This window comes from Manihot esculenta, chromosome 7 (assembly GCF_001659605.2).
Source record: "Manihot esculenta cultivar AM560-2 chromosome 7, M.esculenta_v8, whole genome shotgun sequence".
Lineage (NCBI taxonomy): Eukaryota > Viridiplantae > Streptophyta > Magnoliopsida > Malpighiales > Euphorbiaceae > Manihot > Manihot esculenta.
The window spans coordinates 7,956,669-7,974,254 of NC_035167.2; positions in this window are offsets into that span (position 1 = coordinate 7,956,669).

Sequence of the window (17,586 nt, forward strand, 5' to 3'; positions counted from 1 at the left end):
ACAAGTGGCTGACAAGAACAGTGACCAAACAGTACCAAACAGTACCACACAGAAATGGACCGCTCAATTCCATTGAAGAAAATTTTGAAGTCCGCAGCCTATAAAAGGAGGAGTCCCAGACCATTGCAACACACCGAAAAAATTTCACAAAGAAATTCTCTTAAATTCTCTCATGTATTCCAGAATAGCTTTATTTTCAATCTGTAAGGAGTTCCAAGTTTACTACAACTGGAACGTAGCAGTTTATTTTTAATTATTTGTATTTACAAAAGTAAGTGTGTAATTTGTATTCTATATTTCAATTATTAATATACATCTGTTTATACCAACTGTTACTGTGTAAGACCGTGTTAACGGCAATCATTTCTCTCTCTCTTCAAATATCATTCTGAGTTAACTATGGGATCCAGGTTAACAGTGCAGGAATCCTGAAACCAAATCAAAATTGCATATCATTTGGATAAGTATGCTCTGTGGCTGCAACTTCGGTTGATCTCCCACATCAGAAATTGTATTGACCATGAAAGCTGAAATAGGAATATATTATTGTGAAACTTGTAACCAATTCTATATTTTATATTACTGTTATGAATGTAATGGTATTATTAATCCTTATTTAACTCTTAATATTGTATAATCATTATGTTTATCGTTTTATTTGATATTATTGAATTAGAAAATGGCTATGTTCTTAAATATTATATTTCATCACGAACAGATTATATTATAGCATATTATTTTTATGAATACATTAATTAAACTATTATCATGAGATTTATAAAATCTGCATTAGAAAACTTAAGTCTAGTCGATTTGACAAATAAAACAGAGGTAGAAAGTTTTAGAAATTGTCTAGTAAGACAAGAAACACATTTATTTGAATGGCATATTACAAACCATAATATTCTCTGTGATTGTCGAGAAACACAAAGAATCTTAGATTTATTTAATTGTATGATAAGTTATTTAGATCAATTATTAAGAAATAATAATTTTTAGATCATAATAAATCAAAATAATCAAAATATCTGTACAAAGCATTTAAATCACACCTGGGTTCGTGTTAATAATGGTATCAGAGCCAGTGAAGACTTTATTTATCTTAAATAAATTCAAATTAAACGTTTAGGGTTGGAACTGTGTCACGAAAGTCATAAGTCAGGCAAAAGGTGTAAGTCCTGCAAAACGAGTAGAGAAGGAAGTGTATGTGAAAACCCTAGACTTTTAAGATGAGTTTATTTAGGAGAAATAGATCTTCTAGGTCCAGACAACCAGATGACGAACTCATAAATGATTTAAATATTAATACAGATAGCAATAAAACAATATTATCTAGAGAAAGTATTTGGAATAATCAACAATTAACAAATTAGAAACCTCCCAAGACACCAATAGAAACAATATATAAAACAGGTATATTAGATTTTAAATCCGCCAGAGCAATTAAAACAAAAGAAAAAGTAGTACCTTTATATTCTGAAAACCAAACTATGAGTCTATTAAGTAAAAAGACTATATTAAAATATATTAATCAAGGATATAGATTTATGCATATAGGATTAGTACAAATTGCCATAAAACCATTAACAGTAGAAGGATTAAATACTAGTATGCATGTAGCATTAAGAGACCGTAGACATCTTAATTACAAAGATTCTTTATTAGGATTATTTGAAACTAGTTTAACAAATGGACCAATATATTCAAACTGTTTCCCTAAGTTTATAATTTCATTAACTGACCCTCATATAATGAAAATATTGACATTAGACATATTAACACATAATTATAATATGTTAAAAGGATCCCATATTTATGAAGTATTTTATAGATTAAATTATAAAATAATGAATACAGGATTATGTCCTAATGCTATTGATCATAATAGACAAATAGGAGAAACAATTTTTTGGGAAATTGACCAAACCAAAGCTAATATAAATATACCAAAAGCAATACAGTGGAAAGATGTCAGCCTACCAGAAACATGGAAATATCCCATCAAAACCATGCTAAGTTTACCTGCCAAAGAAAATACAGAAATAGATTATATTATTCAAAATAATGATGGAACGGTAGAATTAAAATTCAAAAGATCCAATTCTTTTAGACAAAGTACTCCTAGTATATACCAACCATCTCGACATTCCTTAGAATCCTCATGTAGAAGACATAACATAGATATACAGACAGATACTAGTATATCAGAAGAATTACCCATTCCACCTTACCAAGGACCATATATTGGTGAAACTTCTGGAACTAAACCAATAGAAGAAACCTTTAATCAACACACTATACCACAACCTCCACCAGGTATAAAAATACAAGAAGGCATTTTTAGACAAGGCCAATTTAGCCAACCTTATGAAGATAGTAATTTCACCATTAACACTTTAACACATACTTTTGTTTTAGATAAAGACCAAATTCAAGCTGACTATATGTCAGATCAAAACCGGGGGAAAAGGGACATATTTCTACAAACCTATTCCAGAAGAGAATAAAGTTTAATTAAAAAATAATTCTTTGCATTTTGTGAACAAGTAGAAGAAACTATACCATTTTTCACATACTTAAAATATTTTCATGATAAGAAATTAAATGTATTAGTAAGGAAAATACACAAATGGCACAAAGTAAATAATGCAGGAGAACCTAGTGATATATATCATGAGTGTGAAAGACCACCAATGGATAGAGTATTCTTTAAAAAGAACCAAATATCTCATGGAATGCAACCAATAGTAGATACGAAAAATATATCAACTAATGACATAAGAGATATTAGTCTACAAAATAATTGGACAAATGTTACATTACATATCATAGGAGGACAATTAGATAGAATAGAAGAAAAAATAGATAGAAACCATGAAGAAATCACAAATATAGAACATGTAGAAACACCTCAGACACCATCCCCTATAACTCCTAAACCAAACACTACATATCTATCTCAAAGATTTAGTAATCCAAAACCATATGATATAGATCCAGCTAAAAAAAAAATCAATAAACCTTTCACAAAAATGATACCACCTTCACAAAACCCCTTTGATACAGTAACACTAAGTCCAAAGACAGAATTAAATGACATGTCAAAATTATTAAAAAAAATAATAAATGAACAAAATAATTCTCAAAAGACTAATACTTCAGGAGGGATAAAAATAGAAGAACCAAGTACTAATAAAGATAAAAGAAAAATAACTATTCTTACCGAGTATAATGAAACATCTTCTTCTTCAGATAATGAAACCATATACAATCCCTTGGAAGCATCAGACTCTGACCAAGATATTAATATTCCTATAAATATCATTGAAAGACAAAATAACAGACCAGATGACTTAAAAATATTAGATAGAAAACAAAAATAATATAATGCGAAAAACATTTACGAATGGAACATAGATGATTTATCAGAAATAGAAATAATCCAAGTAACCAAAGAAATGGTAATAGTAGGAAATATTTATAAACAAAGAGTTGGCATTACTGAAAGAGATGCAGCAGAAAATATAATTTTAGGATTTACAGGAGAACTAAGAACTTGGTGGGACAAATTACTAAGTAATGAAATAAAAACCAATATACTAACAGCTAGACGAATTGATAGTACTACAGGAGAACCAGTCATTGACCCATCCACAGGACAACCACAATCTTTTACTTTAGCTTATTTAGTTTATAATATTATATCCCATTTTATTGGAGATTTAGATTTATATACTGAAAGAAATAGTGTAATATTACAAAATCTTAAATGTCGAAAGTTAGAAAATTTTAGATGGTATAAAGACAATTTTCTAAAAAGAGTTTATGCTTTAGCAGACCCGAATGCATACCATTGGAAAGAAATATTCCTAACAGGATTACCTAGATTATTTTCAACAAAAGTAAAAGAGACAATTGAACAAAAATTTGGCCATATATCATACGATGATTTAACATATGGAGATTTAATAACATGTGTAAATTTAACAGGGATAAGATTATGTAGAGATATAAAACTACAAAATAAGTTGAAAATGGAAAATAGACAATCTAGAAAAGAATTAGGAAACTGGTGTGAACAATTTAGTTTTGGAACCATAAATAAACTTAAACAAAGAAAGTATAAACCTTATAAGACAGAAAAGATCTATAGGAGATATAATTATAGACATAAAAAATATGATAAATAGATAGCGAAAAAACCTTTTAAAAGAAAATAATTTAGGAGAAATAATTATAAGAAAAATAATTTTAGGAAACCAAATAATAAAAACAATATAACATGTTATTTATGTAACCAAAAGGGACATTATGCTAAAGATTGCCCTGCTACCTAGTCTACAAACGGTCATGATTATGTGTGGATTTGAATTCAAATTTTGTCTAGCTCCGTTGAATTCAAATTTTGAATTCAAATTTTAAATTCAAATTAAAGGTGAAAAATACTTTATATTTTAAAATATATTTTTATATTTTTATATTTTTTTAATAAAATAATTTATTTTTAATTTAAAAATAAAATGTATACAACAAATTTATGTATTTAAATTTTTAATAAAATATTTAAAGTGTAAAAAAATTATTATTTAAAAAAATCATATTTTAAATACCTTAATTTTTTTAATTAAAAAAATATTTTTTATTGATTAATTTTTTTCAGAGTTTAAATATTAAAAAAATAAAAAATATATTTTTTATTAAAATCTAAATATCAATAAATTTAGGGAGCATATGTTTTCATTGTGATTTTTTATTTTTTATTTAATAAAAAAAATAAAATATCTATTCGATTGAAAATATTGTATTTTTATTTTTATTATTTATTAAAAAATACTTTTAAAATAAAAAAAATCAAATACCAAAAACTATAAATATTAATTTTCTGATTAAATATTTTATCATATTCTTATTTTTCTTTTGTAATTTTATTGGATTATTATTATTAATTTCAAATTTTTTATTTTTATTAATTAAATTTATTTTTTTAAAATATATATATATATTATATATTTTAAAATATAAAGTATATTATATATATATATATATATATTATATATATATATATATTATATATATATATATACCAACAAACACACATGATCGAACATACATCGAGTGATTCAGAGTCAATAGTATTTTCAATAGTACCTCACTTTGTAACTCAAGTTTCTTCTACGGCACAACAATTTGCCGGATCGAAGAGGTCTGGTTTTCCAATCGGTATATCAAGAAAGTATAAGAATAATATTACTAGCCTCTCAGAGTCATTGGCCTTTTAATAAAGCAATCAAATTATGGCAATTTTCCTGATGTGAAAGATCAGGCTAAGCTGTAATCACAGAGTATACTTATGATGTTTTAATTTTATTACAGAGGTTAGGGTTCCTGCAATCTTAACTTGGAATTCCCAGAATTCCAGAATTAAGTCAGAGTGAGGGTGAGGGGGAGAAGAGAAGAGTGTCGTCAACACGGTCTTTATATAAGTAGCAAAAATAAACTTATAACAAAATAAACTTACTTTTTACAAAACTTGAAACATTTTATAGAATTTATGAGAAATATAAAGAAATAAGTGGAAGAGGAATGATTTATAGAGGAAGTGTGAAGATAGAGAAAATACAGAGAGAGTAGTTATATCCAGATGTGTGCCTTCACAAGGGGAGAGGCTCCCTTTTATAGAAAATTTTTAAGTTTTTACTGTTGAGTCACAAGACCTTTACTGTTGATTCATGCGGCTTTTACTGTTCATGAATAGTAACTTGTCTGCTTCTTTTTATTGTAGATGAATAGTTTGTCTGCTACCTTCTTTTACTGTTTTTGTCTCAACTGTTCATGAATAGTAGCTTGTCCGCCTCCGAACCTTACTGTTTCTGTCTTTTGTGTCTGTCTTTTAGTCTGAGTTTTAGGATGAAGATAAAGAGGTGTCCCGCCTTTTCTTTCCCTTTTCTTTTTCTTTTTTCTTTATTTTCTCTTTCTCTTTCTTTTCTTTTCTTTTTACTTTATCTGTCTTGCTTTTGATTTTTATTGCTGGAAGAACTTTATAGCTGTCGTCTTCATTGCTATCACAGTATGAAGATGTCTGGTTTTTACTGGAGGATGACGTCTGAGATGACGCTGTTGACTCCGTTTCCGAACTGGACTGTCTCTTTCTTCTGCTGAGTGCCTTCTTTGATATTTTTTATCAGAGGATTTCTTTGAAGATTCTTTATTGGAAGTTTGCTTTATTTTTTCCTTTTTTATTGATTCTCCTGAAGCAAGATGATTGAACATTTGCTGACAAATCATTTTATATTCTTTGGGAGTTTTAGCTGCTGTTAACAAGGCCTGATATTGAGCTTTCTGGGCACCAAATGAGGGTTCTGCTTGCAATGTTAATTTACCAGCATAAGATACAGTTGAGAATTGGACTCTCTTGGTTATCCAATTTTTTACCACTTCTTCCGTGGTAAGTTTCTGAAGGATCTCCACCATTTTATTTTGTGCTTTTTTACTGAAATATTTAATTCTGTTATATATTGAAAATTGAAATACCATTGCTATACCTAAGGAATAAAAAAGTTTATATAAAAATACATTAAAGGAAGGATATACTTTTCATTTTGGGCTAGCTTATAATTACTTTTAAAATATTGATATACATGAAGTACGTTTTGAGATAGAATATCTTTAGTAATACCTCTCTACTACCACCATTTTAAAAATCAATTTGAAAATCTGGTGGTTGCTTTAATGCTTTGTTAGTCAAAATATATTAATCACGAATGAGTTGTGGTAGGATTTTGAATACTTAAAATATTTGTCCATGCATCAATATAATCAAAATAATTATATAAAGTACAATACTTTTTAAAATTTTTAAATGTCAGTGCAATATATAAATTTGAGACTGGCCAATCTTTTGGATGAATAATCCTTTTTATTTGAATAGAAGAGTACGCTATTATAACACTGGTCTTTCTCTCACATTGTGCCAGGGTCGTAGAATGGGCCTCACTAGACTTTCATACCGTATCATAACATACCATATCGAGGGCTAGTGGGTCATCCAATATCCATCCACATCAACATCATATTATGCAATGCATTATATTCATGAATTCTAATGCAAAACAACCTAGTACATATCATGGCATTCGTGATGTATGAACATGCTAAAAATTTCATTTACTTTAAAACATAGTTCAATTCTACTCACCTCTGGCTGACTCTGAAACAACTAACACTGCTGACCTCCTCGGTTCCTCGGGTCCAATCCTACACAGGTGGACTCAAATGAGTGACCAAACATATTCTATAAGGACTCTAAACAACTCCCTAAAAACCCCCTAAAACATCACAAAACATGCATGCAAAACAAGTAAAGGAAGGCTGAGCAGGGGACTTTCGGTGGTAGGTTCGGCGGCCGAAGGTCCCTACAGATCGGAAAGTCAGACACTTTCGGGGGGCAGGTTCGGCGGCCGAAAGTCCTTCCAGAGCCAAAAGTCACTAACCTTCGACGGCAGATTCCGCGGCCGAAACTCCCCTCCAGAGCATAAAGTCCAAACTTTCGGAGGCGAGTTTAGGCGGCCAAAACTGCCTCCACAGGCAGGTTTGGCAGTTGAAACTGGCTTTGGCGGCCGAACCTAGATTCTCCAGAATGGCAGAACCTGAGCCTCACACACACATCCAGCCACCCAAAACCTTCCCAACACACAACCAACTATTCTAAAGCATGCATAAATACATTTTCAAGCATATAGGGGTATAAAACTAGCCTAAACCCCAATAAACATAAAAAAAGCATCACATTTAACATACATTAAACATAAGCCCTAACATTTTACATGTACTCTAAACATGCATCAAAACCCTTAACCCCTTCTTAAAACTTACTTAAAACATCAAAAAAGGTGAGGATCTACTTTTACCTATTGAAGATCGAGAGGAGAGGCAATCCAAACTTGGAGATGTGGAGGAAACGAGCTCCGAGGTCTCCAAGTTTCTAAACTTCGATCTTAGCTCAAAAATCTTCAAAACCAAATTAAAACTCATTAAAACTTGAAGTGATTGAAGGAAAACACAAAATTAACCAAAGGAGGGCGAAATCTCACCTATGCCCGAAAATAGGGAGAGAAAACTCGCCCATTTTTGGACAAGGGGCTTTTTATAGGTGGCTGGCCAGACCACCTTCGAGGGCTAAAGGTGCTTCCGCAAGCTCCCCATGTTCGGCGGCCGAACCTGGATTTTCCTCCCTTGGTCTTTTCTTTCAAAACTTAATTTCTTTCTTCATTAAAATCATGAAAACATGTAAAAATATTTTAGAAAACCTTTATTTTACCCTTCTAGAAGGCTCTGTCATCCAAGAATTCCGGATTTCAATGGAGATTCCGCCGGAAGGTAGGAATTCTGATGCCGGGGTCTAGCCGGGTATTACATTCTTCCCCCCTTAAGAACATTCGTCCCTGAATGTTCAACAAACAAACCCATGCATAGCATAAACATAAATACATAAAAACACATAACACTAACCTTAAAAGAGATAAGGGTATTACTGGAGCATGGACTCCCGTGTCTCCCAGGTACACTCTTCCATGTTGTGGTGATTCCAAAGGACTTTCACCATCGGGAATTCCTTGTTCCTCAGCTTTTTGATCTGCGTGTCTAGGATCCGCACTGGCTGCTCAACATAGGTGAGATCTCCTAGGATCTCCACATCAGGCTCATTAAGGACCTTGCCCAGATCTGACATGAACTTCCTTAACATGGAAACATGAAAAACCGGATGGATTCTCTCCATGGAAGCAGGTAAATCCAACTTGTATGATACACTTCCAATCTTTTGCAAGATCTTAAAGGGTCCAATATACTGTGGAGCTTGCTTACCTTTCTTCCCAAAACGAATCACCCCTTTCATAGGAGACACCTTAAGCAACACCATATCTCCCTCCTGAAACTCTACATGCTTCCTGCGGATGTCTGCATAACTCTTTTGCTTGCTCACAGCAGTTCTGATCCTTTCTCTGATGATGGGCACCACCCTGCTGGTGATCTCTACTAACTCAGGCCCTGCCAAGGCCCTTTCTCCAGCTTCTTCCCAGCAGACAGGTGACCTACACTTCCTTCCATACAAAGCTTCATATGGAGCCATCCCTATGCTAGCATGATAGCTGTTATTGTAGGCAAACTCCACCAAGGCTAAGAGCTCGAATGAAGAATCAAGGCTAAAGAGCCCGGTAAAGAGCTAAAATGCTCATAAAAATATTTAGGGCTAAAGAGCCCGGTAAAGAGCTAAAACATTCGTAAAATATAATCAGGGCTAAAGAGGTAAAGAGCTAAAGTGCTCGTAAAGCTAATCAGCTGAAATGCTCATTAAAAAGATCCAGGACTTAAAGCCCAAAAGACGCTTCAAATCAAAATGCTTAGAAGAAGACGCAGAAGGGCAGACCAATAAGGTCAAGTCAAAAGGACAAGGCCAAAAGGAATGACCACCAAGGTCAGACCTTCCATAAAGAAGATCTAAAAGGGCATACCACTAAGGTCAGATCAGAAAGGCAGATTACCAAGGTCAGACCTTCCAAAAGGAAAACCAACAAGGTCAGATCTTTCATAAAAAAGATCACCAAGATCAGATTTAAGCAAGGGGCAAAACTATTTCATATTAAATGGGAAAATAATTCATTGAGAATTTTTCTCGTTTTTACAGATATAAAATTTACTCTCTTGGTTCGATTTATATTAAATCGACCAATTCAACTGATTGCACTTTCCTTTGAAATTCATAAGCGTCTGCCAAATGAACAGTTGGCATCGAATTAGCAGGTCGGATTCCCTTCTCCAACAGTCATAAATAACCCTCGGAGAAGTAAAAAGGCATTTGATAACATATAAAAAATAGGACCCAGTAAGATCATGACATGTGTATATAGGATTCAGAAGGGTTGTACGAACCTTTCCATCTGATAGGACCAGGCAGTAGGAAGCCCGACCTATGGAGTACAAAGATCAGACCACCAACACTCCTGACTTTATCAAAATCCGGAACGGACAAACAGACCTCTTCAAAGCTCGTACCAATAAACGAAAATTAAATACTGACACTATTGACCTTAGTGACTTAGGGAATTCCACCTCGATACAGACTAGATGACTCGAGCATGACTTGATGAGACTGGAGTAAATTGCCTACCTTTTACGCACTGGCTGTCTCTTTGATACAGCACCGAGATCATAAATACGCATGTGGTAGGTACGAACTAGTCGGCTCCGCATTTATTATCATATCATCCATCATTAATGTGTCGGCTAACACACTTGCAAAAAAGCATCGATACCCAGTCTAATGGGAACATGGCACAAAGAGCGTCAAAATAATCAGATGTATATATATCACTGAACTAACTTAAAAGAGGGGTGAACTCTTTCTCTCTCTCTCGCCCACACACATGCAGAAATACTAGAACACATCCTCTTTCTTTCGGAAGCTTTCTCTTATCTTCTCCTCTCTGTTTTATTTCCCTTGACACCACTAAAAGGTCCCAGATCTGACTTGAACGTCGGAAGGTCTTCAATGGGTATCTCCGGTAGACTCTTGACCTTTTTTCCCATATTTTGCGGGCTCTTTCCTTAAAATTGAGCATGGAGGGATCCAAATAAAATTTTAAATGCATTCTTTTTTCATTAAACCGATCATAGTTCATTGATCTACCTATTAAATCAAACCACAGTCCAAATATCTGCATATGATAACCCTGCTGGATTTTGATTTATCATAAGCTAAAAACAAATTTATAGATATTTGATTTGTTAAGATTTTAGAACTCATTTGTTTAATTTTGATTTATCATAAGCTAAAAACAAATTTATAGATATTTGATTTGTTAAGATTTGAGAACTCATTTGTTTAATAAAGATACAAGCGGATTTAGAAATATATCCATTTAATTAAAATTTTTTAGTCTAGATTTATTATTTTTAATTTAAATTTATTAATATTGATGTAAATGAGTTGAATTGTTAGTATATTATTTGCAATTTACCTTTATAAGACTCGGTTTATTTTAATTCCTTTTTTAAACAGATGAAATTTAAGGATGCGTCTAGTAATCTCGTAGGATTTTTATTTTTTACTTTTCCAAATTAAACAATTTTTTATTTTTGTTATTTATTTCATAAAGATTGTTTGCATAAAAATAAATTTAGAAATTTTTATATAAAAATAAAAAGTAAAATATTTTTTTAAAAAATATAATATTTAATAATAAAATATAAATATAAATAATTGCACATAAAAATAAATAATAAATTATTTTTGTAATGCATATGATATTATAATAAAAAAAAATTATTATTTGATTTCAATACTATAGAAAAACTCATTGATTACTCTTTAAATTTAAAAATATATTAATTTATTTATAAAATTTTAAAAAAATCTACTAATTAATCCATTTCATCAATTTTAGTTATTAAGTATTATAAAAATAAAAAAAATTATTATTTAGTTCTCTAATATAAAAACTCACTAATTAATCAATTAATTTTAATAAATATATTAAAATATTCTTGAAATCTCGTTAATTAATTAATTAATTTTAAAAAATATATTAAAATATTCTTAAAACAATATAGTATTAATCTCTCTATCAATTTTACCTATTAAATATTATAAAATTATTTAAAATGCTTTTAATATGAAAAAAATAATTAATAGATATTTTATAAAAATTAAGAAATTAATTAATAATTTTTTCATATGAATTAAATAATAAAATACTTAACAATTAAACTAATAAAAAGACTAATTAATATATTATGTAATATTTTAGAGATATTTAAATATATTTTTTAGAATTGAAATACTAACCAATGAATTTTCAATATTATAAGAATTAAATAATAAATTTTTCTTAATTATTTTTTTAAAATGGGAATTGGAGATTGAGGGAGTAGAACCGAAATCTCTCATATTTACTCTGATACAGATATTACCAGGTTTTTTTAAAAAAAATTAAAATTTATTTAATATGAAGAAATAATTAATAGACATATTTATAAAAGTGATGAATCAATTAATAATTTTTTTATATTAAAAATTAAATAATAAAAAATTTAATAAGAATATCGAATTAGTATATTGTTTAAAATCTTAAAAATATTTTAATATATTTTTTTAAAATTAAACAATTAATTAATGAGATTAAATAGTAAATTTTTTATAATAATAAAATAAAATTATATTTTATAAACTAATTGAATAAATGTATATTTTAAAAAAATAAATTTAATTAATAAAAATAAAAAATTTGAAATTAATAATAATAATCCGATAAAATTACAAAAGAAAAATTATTATAAAATTATATGGTGTAAAAATGTCGTTCATAATTTTTTGGAATTCACTTGGTGTATTTTTTAATCCAAATGGCATTATATTCCATTCGTATTGTCCAAAAGGTACAGTAAATGCAGTTTTGTATTTGTCTTTTTCATCTATTTGTACTTGCCAGAATCCTGACTTCATATCAAATTTTGAAAAAATTTCAGCTTTATAAAGTCTATTTAAAAGATCTTGTTTATTTAGTATTAGATATCTAATCCATCTTAAAACTTTGTTTAATGGTTTATAATTAATTACTAATTTAGGTGCACCTCGTTCTATTTCAGCATTTTTAATAACATAAAAAGCTGCACATGACCATGGTGATTTACTCGGTCTAATTAAGTTTTTTGTTAATAAATCTTGAATCTCTTTTTTACAAAATTCTAACATTTCTTGGTTCATTTGGATAGGTCTAGCTTTTGTAGGAATATCTTGTTCTTTGAAGTCTGGTTCATATGGTAAGGTAACTATGTGTTGTTTTCTATTCCAAAAAGCTATTGGTAAATCTGAACATAAATCTTTTTCAAATCGTTCTTGGATTTCTTTTATTTGTTGTTGAATAATTGGTTTTTCTAACTGTTCTTCAATTTTTATAAAATGTAAATCTTTTTTAAGAAATTTTATTTGATTTTCTATATTATTAATTTTACTTATATTTTCTTGTTGAAATAAATTAAATCATGGTAATTAATTGGTGATATAAATTTAAAAATAATATCTTGTCCTAATACATTAGTTTCTAATCCTAATTGTGTAACTTTGAAAGGGTACAACATTTGTAAAAAAGGATTTCCTAATATAATTTGAGTATTAAGGTTTTTAATTAACATAAAACTTATTTTAAAACAAATACCATTGTTACAAATATGTGCACTTGGTATTTTATAATCTATTTTTACCTTAGTAGAATTTGCTGCTGATAAAGTTTGTTTGGTCTTATGAAAATATTTACTTGGTATAATACCTTGGTCTATGCAGTTCATATCTGCTCCTGAGTTTAACATAGCTATGGTTTTAAGTTTAAAATCTTTTATTGTTAACATAATTTTTACATACCATTTTTGAAATTTAATTCTAGTAATATCATTAAATTTTAATTCACTCTCTTTGTCTGAATCTGAATTGATTTCTTCTAATTTTTCTTTTTCTATTTTTACTTTATTTTTTAAATTTTGATTTTGTTCTAAATGATCACATCTTAGTTTTAATTGTCTTACTTCAGATTTTAATTGTCTAATCTCTGATTGTAAGTCCATAGAGGAAATTGTTGTTACTGGTTTCTTATGTCTAAAAATTTGTTCTATTTCTTCAAAGTTTGTTGGTGCTTCAGTTCCTTGTTTAATTTCTTCATTAATTAATTTTGTTAATTTTTTAAAGAATTTCCTTTTAATATTTGAATCTTGTACTTGTTCTATTTGTTCTAAAACTTGGTTATATTCTGTTAAAATATTTATTTTATTATTACAGTTACATATTTCACCTTTACAATTATGGTTACTCTCGGTACTGCTTATTATATCTGAAGAATAGTCACTACTGTAATCATCATCTAATTCTGAAGAAGATAGCTTAATTTGGTCAATTTTTTCTAATAATTGATCTATGTTATCTATTTTTAATTATAAACCTAACTCATGTATCTTTTTTCTGGCAGGACATTCTTTGGCATAGTGTCCTCTTTGGTTACATAGGTAACATGTTATATTACTTTTATTATTTGTTCTTTTGAAACTATTTTTCCTATTATAATTATTTTTCTTAAATTGTTTTCTTTTAAAAGGTTTTTTTATCTATTTGTTTATTATATTGTTTTCGTTGGTAATTATATTTTTTATAAATTTTGTCTGTTTTAAAAGATTTATATTTTCTTTGTTTTTGCTTCTTTATTGTTCCAAAACCAAATTGTTCACACCAATTTCCTAATTCTTTTCTAGATTGTCTATTTTCCATTTTTAATTTATTTTGTAATTTTATGTCTCTACATAACCTAATTCCTGTTAAATTTACACATGTTATTAAGTCTCCATAGGTTAAATCATCATATGAAATGTGTCCAAATTTTTGTTCAATTGTTTCTTTTACTTTTGTTGAAAATAATCTAGGCAATCCTGTTAGAAATTTTTCTTTCCAATGGTAGGCATTTGGGTCTGCTAATGCATAAACTCGTTTTAGGAAATTGTCTTTATACCATCTAAAATTTTCTAATTTTCTACATTTAAGGTTTTGTAAGATTTCACTGTTTCTTTTTGTATATAAATCTAAATCTCCTATAAAATGTGATATAATATTATAAACTAAATATGCTAAAACAAAAGATTGTGGTTGTCCTGTTGATGGGTCTATTATAAATTCTCCTGTTGTTGTATTTATTCTTCTAGCTGATAATATATTTTCTTTTATTTCATTACTTAATAATTTATCCCACCATGTCCTCAATTCTCCTGTAAATCCTAAAATTATGTTTTCTGCTGCTTCTTTCTCTGTGATTCCTACTCTTTGTTTGTATATATTCCTACAATTACCATTTCTTTAGTTATTTGTATTATTTCTATCTCAGATCTTTCATCTATATTTATTAAAAAATTTTTAATATACCATCCCAAAATAGTCGTAATATTTCCTTTTAATATTTGAATCTTGTACTTGTTCTATTTGTTCTAAAACTTGGTTATATTCTGTTAAAACATTTATTTTATTATTACAGTTACATATTTCACCTTTACAATTATGGTTACTCTCTGTACTGCTTATTGTATCTGAAGAATAGTCACTACTGTAATTATCATCTAATTCTGAAGAAGATAGCTTAATTTGGTCAATTTTTTCTAATAATTTATCTATGTTATCTATTTTTAATTATAAACCTAACTCATGTATCTTTTTTCTGGCAGGACATTCTTTGGCATAGTGTCCTCTTTGGTTACATAGGTAACATGTTATATTACTTTTATTATTTGTTCTTTTGAAACTATTTTTCTTATTATAATTATTTTTCTTAAATTATTTTCTTTTAAAAGGTTTTTTATCTATTTGTTTATTATATTGTTTTCGTTGGTAATTATATTTTTTATAAATTTTGTCTGTTTTAAAAGATTTATATTTTCTTTGTTTTTGCTTCTTTATTGTTCCAAAACCAAATTGTTCACACCAATTTCCTAATTCTTTTCTAGATTGTCTATTTTCCATTTTTAATTTATTTTGTAATTTTATGTCTCTACATAACCTAATTCCTGTTAAATTTACACATGTTATTAAGTCTCCATAGGTTAAATCATCATATGAAATGTGTCCAAATTTTTGTTCAATTGTTTCTTTTACTTTTGTTGAAAATAATCTAGGCAATCCTGTTAGAAATTTTTCTTTCCAATGGTAGGCATTTGGGTCTGCTAATGCATAAACTCGTTTTAGGAAATTGTCTTTATACCATCTAAAATTTTCTAATTTTCTACATTTAAGGTTTTGTAAGATTTCACTGTTTCTTTTTGTATATAAATCTAAATCTCCTATAAAATGTGATATAATATTATAAACTAAATATGCTAAAACAAAAGATTGTGGTTGTCCTGTTGATGGGTCTATTATAAATTCTCCTGTTGTTGTATTTATTCTTCTAGCTGATAATATATTTTCTTTTATTTCATTACTTAATAATTTATCCCACCATGTCCTCAATTCTCCTGTAAATCCTAAAATTATGTTTTCTGCTGCTTCTTTCTCTGTGATTCCTACTCTTTGTTTGTATATATTTCCTACAATTACCATTTCTTTAGTTATTTGTATTATTTCTATCTCAGATCTTTCATCTATATTTATTAAAAATTTTTTAATATACCATCCCAAAATAGTCGTAATATTTCCTTTTAATATTTGAATCTTGTACTTGTTCTATTTGTTCTAAAACTTGGTTATATTCTGTTAAAACATTTATTTTATTATTACAGTTACATATTTCACCTTTACAATTATGGTTACTCTCTGTACTGCTTATTGTATCTGAAGAATAGTCACTACTGTAATTATCATCTAATTCTGAAGAAGATAGCTTAATTTGGTCAATTTTTTCTAATAATTTATCTATGTTATCTATTTTTAATTATAAACCTAACTCATGTATCTTTTTTCTGGCAGGACATTCTTTGGCATAGTATCCTCTTTGGTTACATAGGTAACATGTTATATTACTTTTATTATTTGTTCTTTTGAAACTATTTTTCTTATTATAATTATTTTTCTTAAATTATTTTCTTTTAAAAGGTTTTTTATCTATTTGTTTATTATATTGTTTTCGTTGGTAATTATATTTTTTATAAATTTTGTCTGTTTTAAAAGATTTATATTTTCTTTGTTTTTGCTTCTTTATTGTTCCAAAACCAAATTGTTCACACCAATTTCCTAATTCTTTTCTAGATTGTCTATTTTCCATTTTTAATTTATTTTGTAATTTTATGTCTCTACATAACCTAATTCCTGTTAAATTTACACATGTTATTAAGTCTCCATAGGTTAAATCATCATATGAAATGTGTCCAAATTTTTGTTCAATTGTTTCTTTTACTTTTGTTGAAAATAATCTAGGCAATCCTGTTAGAAATTTTTCTTTCCAATGGTAGGCATTTGGATCTGCTAATGCATAAACTCGTTTTAGGAAATTGTCTTTATACCATCTAAAATTTTCTAATTTTCTACATTTAAGGTTTTGTAAGATTTCACTGTTTCTTTTTGTATATAAATCTAAATCTCCTATAAAATGTGATATAATATTATAAACTAAATATGCTAAAACAAAAGATTGTGGTTGTCCTGTTGATGGGTCTATTATAAATTCTCCTGTTGTTGTATTTATTCTTCTAGCTGATAATATATTTTCTTTTATTTCATTACTTAATAATTTATCCCACCATGTCCTCAATTCTCCTGTAAATCCTAAAATTATGTTTTCTGCTGCTTCTTTCTCTGTGATTCCTACTCTTCGTTTGTATATATTTCCTACAATTACCATTTCTTTAGTTATTTGTATTATTTCTATCTCAGATCTTTCATCTATATTTATTAAAAAAATTTTAATATACCATCCCAAAATAATCGTAATATTTCCTTTTAATATTTGAATCTTGTACTTGTTCTATTTGTTCTAAAACTTGGTTATATTCTGTTAAAACATTTATTTTATTATTACAGTTACATATTTCACCTTTACAATTATGGTTACTCTCTGTACTGCTTATTGT